This window comes from Hibiscus syriacus, unplaced genomic scaffold (assembly GCF_006381635.1).
Source record: "Hibiscus syriacus cultivar Baekdansim isolate YM2019G1 unplaced genomic scaffold, ASM638163v2 tig00110733_pilon, whole genome shotgun sequence".
Classification (NCBI taxonomy): Eukaryota; Viridiplantae; Streptophyta; class Magnoliopsida; order Malvales; family Malvaceae; genus Hibiscus; species Hibiscus syriacus.
This window is the reverse complement of record NW_024062845.1, coordinates 573,266-585,926: the sequence shown is the minus strand read 5'-3', so window position 1 is coordinate 585,926 and position 12,661 is coordinate 573,266. Positions and strand designations below refer to the sequence as shown.

Here is a 12,661-nt window from a genome sequence, read left to right as displayed (position 1 = left end):
ATATTAGATAAGTTCTAATGATATTTTCTCGAATAATTTAAATAGGAGAACATTTATTTTTCTCTCATTCCCAAATTTTAGGGTTTTACTTAACGAGACATATTCATTTTAAAATTGTCAGAAGTAACTTTCTCATAAGTTAAGACATCCACCTCACGTCAACTTTAAAACGAAAATGTATTACCCTTAGTCAAATTATTTTTTATTGGTCGAGTTATCCATATGAAGGATATCATACATCTCAATTAAATAGAAGCAATTCATTCGCATACTCATACATATGTAAACATGCAAACATGCAAAAAAAATATTTACAACTGATTGAAGAAGACATCTATATATCCAAGAAATTAGAATGTACAAATTAACGAATCTTACACATTGTTTAGGCATATTAAGGTGGTTTACAATATCACACTTAAACTTAATAAAGGAATAACGACGATTAAGGCACGTTTACCCTTCCTAAATATTCGTAAATATGATAGATGACTCAAATACAAAAATAGAAGCATAGTATCTCAGAACATAAATTTCAAAAGCATGCTTGGTAAAATAAGGGCTAAATAATAATGAACAGAAACTTTAACAACTTAACAACAAACATGATAATAATCGGGGTAGAAATACAAACATTATACCATACTAGACACCAAGACTGCAAAAAAACGAACATTATCACACGGGACTATAATGAAAGTTCAGAAAACAACATACCAAAAGTAAATATAATGTGAAATACAAACAGGCGAGTAACGATGACCAAAATATAATCCGCTGAAACTTAAGAATTATATTGGAAACTTATAAAACCTCGAAGTGAGGACTAAAATGTAACAACTTGAAACCAGAGGGAGTTCCTACGCGATTAAACGCCTCCCAGACGTGGGTTCTAAATGGTGCCGTTTTGACAACCGAATATATAAGGTATTTTAGGTAAAAATCCTAACCCTAATCATTTATCAGCCAAACCCTCCCCGGCCATTTATATCGGCGATTTGACCAAACTGATACCCTTTAACCGAATATCTCCCTTTTTACCGTTTGTTCTATATTTCCCGAAGTGGAACCCTTTCGGCTGAGGTGGCGAAAGGCGCATCCCCGGGGACGCGCTTTACCTGATTTTACGCTGAGTTGGATGCCACGTGTGAAAGGTGCATCCCCGGGGACGCGCTTTACCTTTATTTTGCTGATTCAGTTGACACGTGTGAAAGGCGTATCCCCGGGGATACGCCTTTCATTAAATGTCTTAAATGCCCATCCGATTTTTCCCCAACTACCCCTCCTCCTCCCCTATATAAACCGCCTCAACCCCCTCATTATTCACACCAAAATCTTCTTCTCCTTTTATATAACTCAAATTCTCTAAATCTTTGAGTTTTAAATTTTATTAGTGGTAAGAAATTTATTTTCAGTTATTTTTTTAAATAGTTATTTATTTAATTAATATAATTATATAATATTATTTTTTTATTAAAATAATTTTATAATTATTATTTATTTAAATTTATTAATTAATTATTTTTGTCTACAGTTAATGGAAAGTGAAATGCTGTTGCGATGGATGCTGACCATATCTCCAGACATTTTAGCGATATGGTAATATTTATTAATTAATGTTAATATTTTTGTCATGTTTAATTTAAATTTATTATGAATTTATATTAATTTTAATTTTTATAATGATATATTTAGGATACTGATCGTATTTAGAGACATTTATTAAAAATCCACGTATACCGACACCGGAACGTATTTTGCCAATTTTGGCTTCTGCGGGTTATATTGCAACAATCATTGGCGGTTGCAAACTCGAACCTGTCCTAATTTCTGCATTGATTAAGAGATGGAGGCCTGAGACACACACTTTTCACCTTCCATATGGAGAGGCTACAATTACATTGGAGGAACGCGCCTTCACGGTCCCCTAAGGAATAATAGGTATTGACATGAATAGTTCCGGGGGACATAAGTGACATAATAGGGCAATGATAACATATTCTCTGACAAAATAATGAAAGGCGCGCCCACGGGAACGCGCCTTCACGTGAATAGTACCTCGGTTATAGACACTATTATGCAACGTATTATAAACTTTCAAAACAAACTTCAGTTCACAAGCTTTGATATTCTCAAACTCTAAATTTCTCAAAAATCTCAATCCTCTATTCTCTGAAAATGAGTCATTTTTCTGCTGTTGTTTTGTATGATGGAGAAATTAAACAAGCTGAAGAGGGGGTGGTTTTTGAGTCAGATCATTATATCCCCTTAACCTTGAAGAGAAACATCACTCTTGAGGAGTTAATCACAAAACTTTCGTTAAAGATTCGTGTAGCAGGTCGGAGAAGACTATCTTCACTTCACAGATTTCCTACTGAACTTTTTCCGCTCACGTATACATCATTTCAACTTTCAAATGATGATGATGTTTCTATGATGGTTGATGCTCATATGGGAAGTTCACAATCTCTTATTAAAATGAATGCGTCTTTTATTGAGGTTCATGCTTCTCGTGGTCTCCCATATTCCTCTCACTTTGGCATTGTATATCAAGCTGATCAAGTTGATAGCCCGACATAACTGATCTGTAATAATTTCACATCATTAATGGCGGATCCAACACCAGATTCCATGCCATCAAGTTCAGTAAGAAGGCATTCATCTGTAACTTCTTATGATCTCAACCCACGTGGTTTCACCAATAATCCATATGGCAACATATCTTCTACTTCAAGGGATAGACATTCATCTGCCAATGTTTTCAACTTACATATGGAAATGCCAACGAGACGGCAGTCTATTCACATCCCACATGATACAATGGCCTCAAGTTCAAGGGGAGGACACACAAGCGGGAACTTATTTGACCTCAAAATTAGATTATCGGAGGAACCATCATCTCCACCAGAAGAACCTCTTCGGGAGCCAGGTGCAGATGGTGCTGAAACGGGATTATTCGTTCAACCTGACTCGCCACAGTTTAACGTACATTCTGATGATGACAAGGATGACGTTCCGATAAATACAACACCAGCCAAACTTCCTGCACATATGTATGGGGCTGATTATGATGCAATGTATGAGCCTGAATTTTCTGGATCTTCCAGATGTTGGCAACTATGGACTTCAATCAACAGTTAATGACGGTGATTTACATATTGGAATGGAGTTCGCATCGAATGAGGAAGCAATGATGGCAATAAAGAGTTACAATATTCGTAACTCAGTTCAGTCCCGAGTTGATCGATCTAACACAGAGAAATATGTCTGCTACTGCATCCAACGTGACAACAGATGTCAATGGATGGTTCGTGTATCAAAGAGGAAGAGGAAGAACAACTTATGGGAACTAACCAGATACAGCGGTCCTCATACATATTGTGCAAGAGGTATAAACTAGGATCATCCCAACTTGGACTCCAACATTATTTGCCAAGCAATCATGCCCATTGTGAAGCAAAGCTCTCATATAGCTGTTGCAGTGTTAATTTCTGCTATACAGTCACAATATGGGTACACCGTCTCATATAAAAAAGCTTGCTTGGCAAAACAGAATGCCATTTGCTAACTTCATGGAGAATGGGATTCATCTTATAACGAGCTGCCCAGTTGGTTTCATGTTGTGCAAAGACTGAATCCCATGACAATTGTTGAGGTCGAAACTCAACATCATTACATGAATGATCGAGTGGTTTGTGATCGCTGCCAATTCTACCGTGTCTTTTGGACTTACCCTCAGTATATTAATGCAGTCAAGTATGTAAACCAGTTGTCCAAATTGATGGTACTTTCTTGTATGGGAAATACAAGCAAGTTTTATTATTGGATGTGGTCCAAGATGGAAACCGTAATATTCTTCCCGCTGCGTTTGCCCTCATTCAAGGAGAAGACACCGAGTCTTGGGCTTTTTTCCTTAAAAATTTATGTTTACATGTTGTCACCAGGGAACGAGTATGCATTATTTCAGACCGAGGAGCTGGGATAAAAGCAGCAATGGACTCTTTGGGTACAATGTATAGACCTCCACATGTTCAACATCGTTATTGTGTCCGTCATATTGTTGCAAACTATTACAGAAAATACAAGAAGAACGATGAACGTCAATTAGTCGTGCGGATGGGTATGTTACTTTTCCCCAATTTTTCTATCATTTTCGTATTACTTATTTATACTTCATATTAACTATTACATATTCCTAATGGCTTAGGTTACGAACTCTTACCTCAAAGGTATGAGTCGATGCTACAAGAGTTGTTTGGCAAAAATAAGAAGGGGTGCGAGTACATTATGGGCATCAGTAAAGAAATATGGACAAATGCGTATGACGGGGGGTGTCGCTATGGTCATATGACAACAAACTTTGCTGAAGCAATAAAGTCAACCTTAAAGGGGGCGCGTCATTTACCAGTCACGGGCATTGGTCAAAACGACTTATTTTCATTTGGGTCAACTCTTTGCAAAGCTCGGTTGTCAAGCTCTTACTTGGATGCAAAACGATCATATTTACCACCCAAGACTAGTAGCTGATTTACAGAAAAAAATGGTTGCATCAAATAGGATGTTGGTTACAAATTTTTCTCGAACCCGTGAATTGTTTCATGTAACCGAAATGCCACGTCCGTTGCAAGGGATTGAAGCTAACTCTTTCAGAGTTAATCTGCATGAGAGGTGGTGCGATTGTGGTTTCTTTCAAGCACTCAAATATCCATGCTCTCATGTCATTGCAGCTTGCTCACATTCCCATTTAGACTACAAAAATTATGTTGATCCCGTATACCAACTTTCACAAGTATTCAAAGTATATGAAATTGAATTTCCGCCCGTAGAAAACGAAAGAGACCCATATGAGATTCAAACTTGGCTTACAATTGTACCAGATCCATTGCTATTGAGGGACTCAGGTCGTCCAAAATCTACTAGAATACATTGTGATATGGATATTCGGGAGAAGTCAACAGAACAAAAATGATGTGGGCATTGTAGAAACATCGGACACAATAGAAAAAAATGTCCAGCTCTATTATCATCACATAATCGTTAACCCTTATGTAACCTAATATTTTATTTAAATGAATTTTTTGTTTCTAATATTTAAATGTAATTTCATTTTCTATAATTTCTCAATGTATAATAATAATAACAGATTAAATGTGTAATTATACTAATTTTATTAACTTATGCATCAATATTTTGGTTAAATAATAATAACAGATGACTAGATTGATAATATTTAAATAATTAAGTGATCAAATTAATAGATCGATAATCAAAATAAAAAATAATAATATAACCATACGTGTAATATAATAATTTTATACATTTTTCATATACCTACAATAAAATAAAAACTAGTTTTCATCTGTTGTTCTATCCGATTAATCTGGATAATACACTCCACCTTTAACACACATTAAAAAAATACATTCCATAATTATTAAATTATAACTGAAATAATTTACATAATATATTACTAATTTATAATAACAATAAAATAAAATTTTTATTATTAAAAAAATACCGTGTGGCAACTGAATCAGCAAAATAAAGGTAAAACACGTCCCCGGGATGCGCTTTTCACACGTGGCATCCACTCAACGTAAAACCAGGTAAAACGCATCCCCGAGGATGAGCCTTTCGCCACCTCAGCCGAATGGGTGCCACTTCGGGAAATATAGAACAAACGGTGCTAAAAAGGGAGATATTCAGTTAAAGGGTGTCAGTTTGGTCAAATCATCATTTATATCCTCTCTACTCTTCTCTCTCTTTCCTTTTTCTTTTCACTAACCTCTAACCAAAACGAATTGCCACCGCGCTTCTCCACTCCGGTTGGCTCTGATGAGGGACCAAAGCTCCTCTTTCCGATGAGAACCCCAAAAGCCCACTATTCCTCAACCATAAATCTCCCTCACACTCACCTCGACCGCCACGGGTAAACCTAAAAACATGAAAAACGCCTAAAAGCCACAATCTTCCATCCTAATCTCACCAAAATAGACCCCAAAATGTTACACTATCCCTCCTAAATCGACATGCAAGCCTAAGGATTCTAACCCGACCGACGATCGACCTAGGGATCGATGACAACTCAACAGAGGTAAAAGCTTCACTCTGTCCCTCACTTTTATTCTGAAAATGGGAAAAAGAATGCTTGAAAATGATAGAGAGAAAAAGAACCTTAATGTTTCTATTGTTGTATTAATTTGGAAGAAAAAAATGGGAAATAGATCATATCGCAATATGTTTTTTAGAGTAAAAAAACTTCCTCCTTGTATTGTTTTCTATTTTTCTACCGAATAATGGAGAGCATTTTCGAACCCCCTCTTTACAAACTATTTCTATGGGTTTTATAATACCTAGATTACAAAACAAAATGAAAAAAATCAAAGAAAAAATCCTCTTTCCCTTTTGATCCTTTTTCTCTCACCCTGAGGAGCTCCCTTGGCATTGCTTTATTACCCCTCCCATAAATCATAACCGTTTTTGCAGGGGATAAGCAAGGGGAACCGATTTATCATTTTGCTCGTGACGAGGCTCGATGGGGACCAGTTGACGTGTCTCACATAGCCGGCGAAGGAGCGTTGCTAGAGTAGATTAGGGTTTAGAAACCTTATTCAATCTTTAATCCTGAATCGTTGGATCAGAGGTCGGATCCAATGGTCAATCTGACTGACGGCGACAGAAAGAAGACGAGACCTGGTTTCTGGCCATCTCATAATAGTGGACTTGATGGGCCGAGACTTCTATTAGGTTAACGCGTTAGGCTTATTTGGTGACATTTGTAACTGGACTGCTTGGATATGGCCTGTAAAAATAAAAACATTTTAATTAGTATTTTGTTAAAGCCCAATCGACACACATATATATTTAATATTAATTATTTATTTATATACTATATATAATAATACGTATAACATATAAACACACCCTAATAATTAACTTATTTAATTATACAAATATTAATTGATAAATCTAACTAATAATAATATGGTAATTAGTATTTCATACTTAATTGGTAATAATAATAATATAGCACATAAATATATAATTAATAAAATATAAAATCCCAATCGAAGCTCGAATGGAAACCCTAGACAAAATGAACTTCTACAGTTATGTTTCACCAACGCCTCACCATTTATCAGAACACCAAGTTGGTGAGTCACACCTTTCAAAGTAATCGTCGTTTCATCACTCAGAAAATGAAACATATGAGTTTCAGGTCTCCCACATTCATTTAACGCCAAAATCAACGCAAACACCACCCGAAAATCAAGAAGAAATGTGACAGGATACAATCTAGACGGTTATAGATAAATAACAATCCACTTATGTGGCGATTCTTTTTTCATTTCTCGATGAAAAATATCCCATTCTTTTTCCTACATTTTAAAATTCAAAAAATTCAAACAAGAACTTTAATGTTATAATTTGAACTTTAAAAATATAAGAAATAAATAGTATTGGAATTAGTTCAAGCAACAAAATACGAACATGATCAAAACGTAACATTTGTTTTCGGGTAGATATTTTTGCCGCAAAATCGTCAAACAACATAATTTTATTTCTCTCAATATGTCATGTTTGTTCATAATAAATTATAGTATAAACCTTAAACCCCAAACTCCTATTTATACTTCAAATTTCAAAGACCATAAATGACTAGGCCACATAACTCATCATGCCCAAATGATTTATTCCATGGACTAATAGTTTATGGTTGTTGAATTTGTCCGGTGCTCAACATTCACTTAACGACTACTTTTTTAAATCCAAATGGAACTCTCCATCGAGTTTAAAAATATATTAAACAATTATGCTTCAAAGAGACCCACATAACTAAGTATAAAATATATTTATATAAATTCATCAATATGACGAATTTTTCCTACAATGTAGAAAATACAATATTTCTCAAAATAATATTTTGATTAGTTTATGGAACCAAATAATCAATCCGCTTAGATTACTAGTCCATTTTACGGTAACATTCACTCTGCTTCTCTAAATAGCTTTTCATTATACATATTTTTCTAAATTTTATCCAAAATATACAAGCCCAAAAAAATTATAATGTTGCTTTTTAGTTATAAAATGAAAATAATTATAAATAAAATAAAAAGTTACTTTTCTTTTGACCATGGCAGCGCAGGCAGCAATCATCCCTCTTCTTCTTACCGTCTTCCTACCTTGTTTCCTCCTTCACTGCCATTATCTTTGTCTTTGGGACTTCAACATTTACCCATTTTGCCATTTATTTCATTTCCTTTCCATTTTCCTATGGGATTTCATCTCTAAAACTCATTCCTTTACTACTTTTTTATTAGTATCATGGGAGCCTGTCTCTCCACCTCCAAAGTCATTGGCTCAAGCAGCAACGCCACCGCCCACCACCGCAGAAAAAATCAATCCTCCGCAACCACCAATGTGAAGAAAGAGTCTGAAAAGCCAAAACACCAACAAGATCAGCAGCAGAAGCAGCATGCGAGGAATTCTCAGCCTTTAAAGGGCTAAGGGAAACCAAGTTCCAGGAAACAAACTGGGATCATCCCATGCGAGAAGCGTACGGATTTTGGGTACAATAAAGATTTTGACAAGCGATATACCATTGGGAAGTTGTTGGGACATGGAAAATTTGGTTACACCTATGTTGCGATAGACAAAGCCAATGGGGATCGTATTGCTGTTAAGAAAATTGAGAAAAATAAGGTATCTTTTTTTTTTGTAATCCTTTGCTTGTTTATGCTTCTGGGTTCTTGGGATCATTTTGATTAACTTCTCTTTTTGATTAGTACTTCTCGTTCCTTTTTGGTTTTTTACGTGTTAATTTGCTTGGTCTTGAACATGAAACATGGTTGTGGGAGCGTTTCCCTTCTCTGATTTGTAATCCAATGTGAAAAGTTCGTTCTACCCCCCCCCCTCTCATTTTGACTGGTCTTAATTATAAGCATCATCATCTTAAATTCGGTAAAATTAGGTAGGGGATCTTTACAACCTTGTTGAGCTATGAGGAATTTGCGTCCATTATTCTTCGCCTCGAGAATCTTATAACAGTTTTAAAATATTGGTATGGAGATCTTGTGATAGCATGATTTGACTATCATTTTAGTTGAGCTTCAATGTGAGGCTGCAACCTGCAATCTAATATATTGTTTTGTGATTCTAACCAACAGTGAATTCAATAGACGCACGGAAGAATATTGAATAGAAGATGGTGTATTTACACTCAATTAACTATTCTAAATTCGATAAGTTTAAGTTTTCTTGTGCTTTACTTTCGTGGCACGGTACAGATGGTGCTTCCCGTTGCCGTTGAGGACATGAGAATGTGGTTCAGTTTTATAATGCAATTGAGGATGATTCGTACGTATACATCGTTATGAAGTAAGTTTTATAAATATTGTTTCTGATGTTTAGTTTTGTGAAAAAAATGGTTTTTTGGCTGATCAAACATCTTTGCCTTGGTTATATGTCTTTGTATCAATCCATCTATCTCTTTACTAATGACTATTATGTGTTATCTCTGCCTGATGCTAGGTTATGTGAAGGCGGAGAATTGCTGGACCGTATATTGGCTAAGTACGGGTGCTTCATTAAGATTTGAACACTATTACTGTATTTATATCCAATTGCAATAATTAATCAGTACTCTGCTTCTACGGATGTTTTTAATATTGTAACAACCTGTGGTAACATATTCTTACCATTATATATTTTTTTATTAGAAAGGGCAGCCGCTATAGTGAAAAAGATGCAGCAATAGTTGTACGGCAGATGCTCAAAGTTGCCGCTGAGTGCCATTTGCATGGCTTGGTGCATCGTGACATGAAACCGGAGGTATGCTGAACTACATTAATATGGCTTGTTCTTTTTTAGGTAGTCACGCCACTTGCTTATTTTTCTCTTTATATGTTCTTGCCTGTAGAATGTCCTATTTAAGTCAACCAATGAGGATTCACTTCTTAGGCTACAGATTTTGGCTTGTCAGACTTTATCACACCTGGTGAGTGGTATTTGATTCATGTAGAGCCGTAGAGGTCTTTTCATTGCTCATGAAATAACTATGTATTAAAAAAAAAGGCACAATGATCCATGTATTGTGTAATTTTATTTTTCAAACTCTTTTTGTTTTGCATTTGTTTTCTCTTCACATTGTTAATTTTATTATCTATGAAGTACTGCCACGGACACACCATATTCCCTGCGTATAAATTTTTGTACCTGTTTTTGACATGGATTTTTTCAAATATTTCAAAAATGGTTGGATATGGCAAAAAATCTGGTCTTAACATATTTAGCATCCAATATTTAACGCTACCGCAGGCTATTTACAAATATATTTGCAAGGTAATTTAACTATCTTAATAACTTATTTATGTTCTATAAAATGTTTTATATTAATTATATATATTTAAAACTTTTTAGCATTAAAATATGATGCAAATGTTTTTCATATCTTACTGCTTCATGTCTATATTATTTTCAAAAAATTTCCTATCATTGTGTCCATGTTCTGTTGCACCCGTGTGCCATGTCTGTGCTTCCTAAGTTACGCTCATGCTGCAAATATCCAAGCCATGCAATCCTTAACTTTGACTTCCTATATGCAGGGAAGAGGTTTCATGATATTGTTGGCAGTGCCTACTATGTTGCTCCTGAAGTATTGAAAAGAAGAACAGGACTTGAATCAGATGTGTGGAGTATTGGTGTAATTACCTACATTTTACTTTGTGGGATGCGGCCCTTTTGGGATAAGACCGAGGATGGTATATTTAAGGAGGTGTGGTACATTTTCCTTCTAGCTTGAGCATTTCAATGTATTGATTAATCCTTTATGCTTTCTTATGCGTATATCCATGAGGAAAAAATCTGGAATTTTGTTCGTCTTACTAATTACTGTAGCTATCTTCTTGTGCTCCCTGAATAATTATGTTTTTGCCTATTAAATCCATTGAGAATTTATATTCAAAGATATACTATCTTCTGGTTTTATTTATTTATATTATGTTATTATTTTCTGGAGAATTGATGTGCAAATGTCAATAAACTCAGGTTCTGAAGAACAAGCCTGATTTTCATCGTAAACCATGGCCAACAATCAGCAATAGTGCTAAAGACTTTGTGAAAAAGTTATTGGTGAAGGATTCTCATGTAAGACTGACAGCTGCTCAGGCCCTATGTATGTGTTTGCATCTCTCTTAATACAGCATTTTCCTTTTTTAAGCTCTAAGGAAATGGATGTTACATGGAAAGTTCGCTACTAAAACAAAGTTTCTTATTGGGTTATCATTTCTTCCTTCTATTGTTTTGAGAAGAAAATCTCTGATTGTTTTCAACTTCTCCAGCGCACCCATGGGTTAGAGAAGGAGGAAATGCATCTGAGATTCCTGTTGATATATCTGTCTTAAACAACCTGCGGCAATTCGTGAAGTATAGTCGATTGAAGCAGTTTGCTCTGAGGGTAATATAGTTTTTCTTCCTCTTGGAATATTAGCTGATTATTTATGTGCATAAGAGGCGATTGTTATCTCCGTTGTTTCAGTTGTTAAATATAATCATTATTATTGTGTAGGCATTGGCCAGTACGCTTAATGAAGAGGAGATAGCCGATCTACGGGACCAGTTTGATGCAATTGATGTGGATAAGAATGGTTCTATTAGTCTTGAAGAGATGAGACAGGTAATCCTTTCTATTACATAACTTCTATTTTGGTTGCACTGAGCTTCTTTGTTTTTGTCCTAATAAAGATGGTTGCGGTGCAGGGTCTGGTGAAAGATCTTCCTTGGAAGCTGAAGGAATCAGGTGTCCTTGAGATTCTGCAAGCAGTGAGTACAGATTTCTTATTTTTCATCTGGAGTTCATTCGTTTCTAATTTGTTTTTCCTCTCCATGGTTTTGATTGTCGTCAAATTGTTTATTTCCTATGATTTCAGATTGATAGCAACACGGTTGGGCTTGTTGATTTCACCGAGTTCGTTGCTGCAGCTCTACATGTGAATCAAATGGAAGAACATGATTGTGATAAATGGCAGTTGCGTTCACAAGCTGCTTTTGAGAAGTTCAATGTAGATAGAGATGGGTTTATAACTCCGGAAGAACTTAGAACGGTAAGTATTGTTTTTGGTGAACTTTTTCGTCTCAGAACAAACGAAATAATGTTCGTCCCTGCAAAATTAAGCAAACTATAGGTTTGATTATATATATAAAAACTTGAATTCGTGTGTTTGCGGATTGCACTTGCTTCCCAAGAAGCCGATGTAAATTGTTTGCAGAAGACTTTTTCTATATCAACTTCTTTTTTATGAATGTGACTAGTGTAATACTGTTCACTTATTCATATTGTGCTATTGTTTTACAGCACACGGGCTTAAGAGGTTCCATTGACCCTTTGCTTGAGGAGGCCGACATCGATAAAGATGGAAAAATAAGCCTTTCAGAATGTTGTGAGGGTTGATCGGTGGAGAGAAATAGAGAGCAGGGAGAAAGGAGAATTTTTTTCTTCCAGATTTCATGCTTTGCTTGTATCTGTGCCGGAGCATCTGTTGGTCTACCTATCTCCATCAGCGTTATAGAGACCTTATTGAGTTTATCTGTTTCAATGAATTCGATGCCGAGAGGTCTTTGGATAATAGGAGTCGATGTTTACGCCTCCTATTATCATTAT

At 35.5% G+C, this 12,661-nt stretch overlaps 1 pseudogene; it reads left to right on the top strand.

Moving 5' to 3' along the window:
* Nucleotides 1-8,240: 8,240 nt before the first annotated feature.
* On the top strand, nucleotides 8,241-12,451 carry LOC120139242 (annotated as a pseudogene).
* The last annotated feature ends 210 nt before the right edge of the window (nucleotides 12,452-12,661 follow it).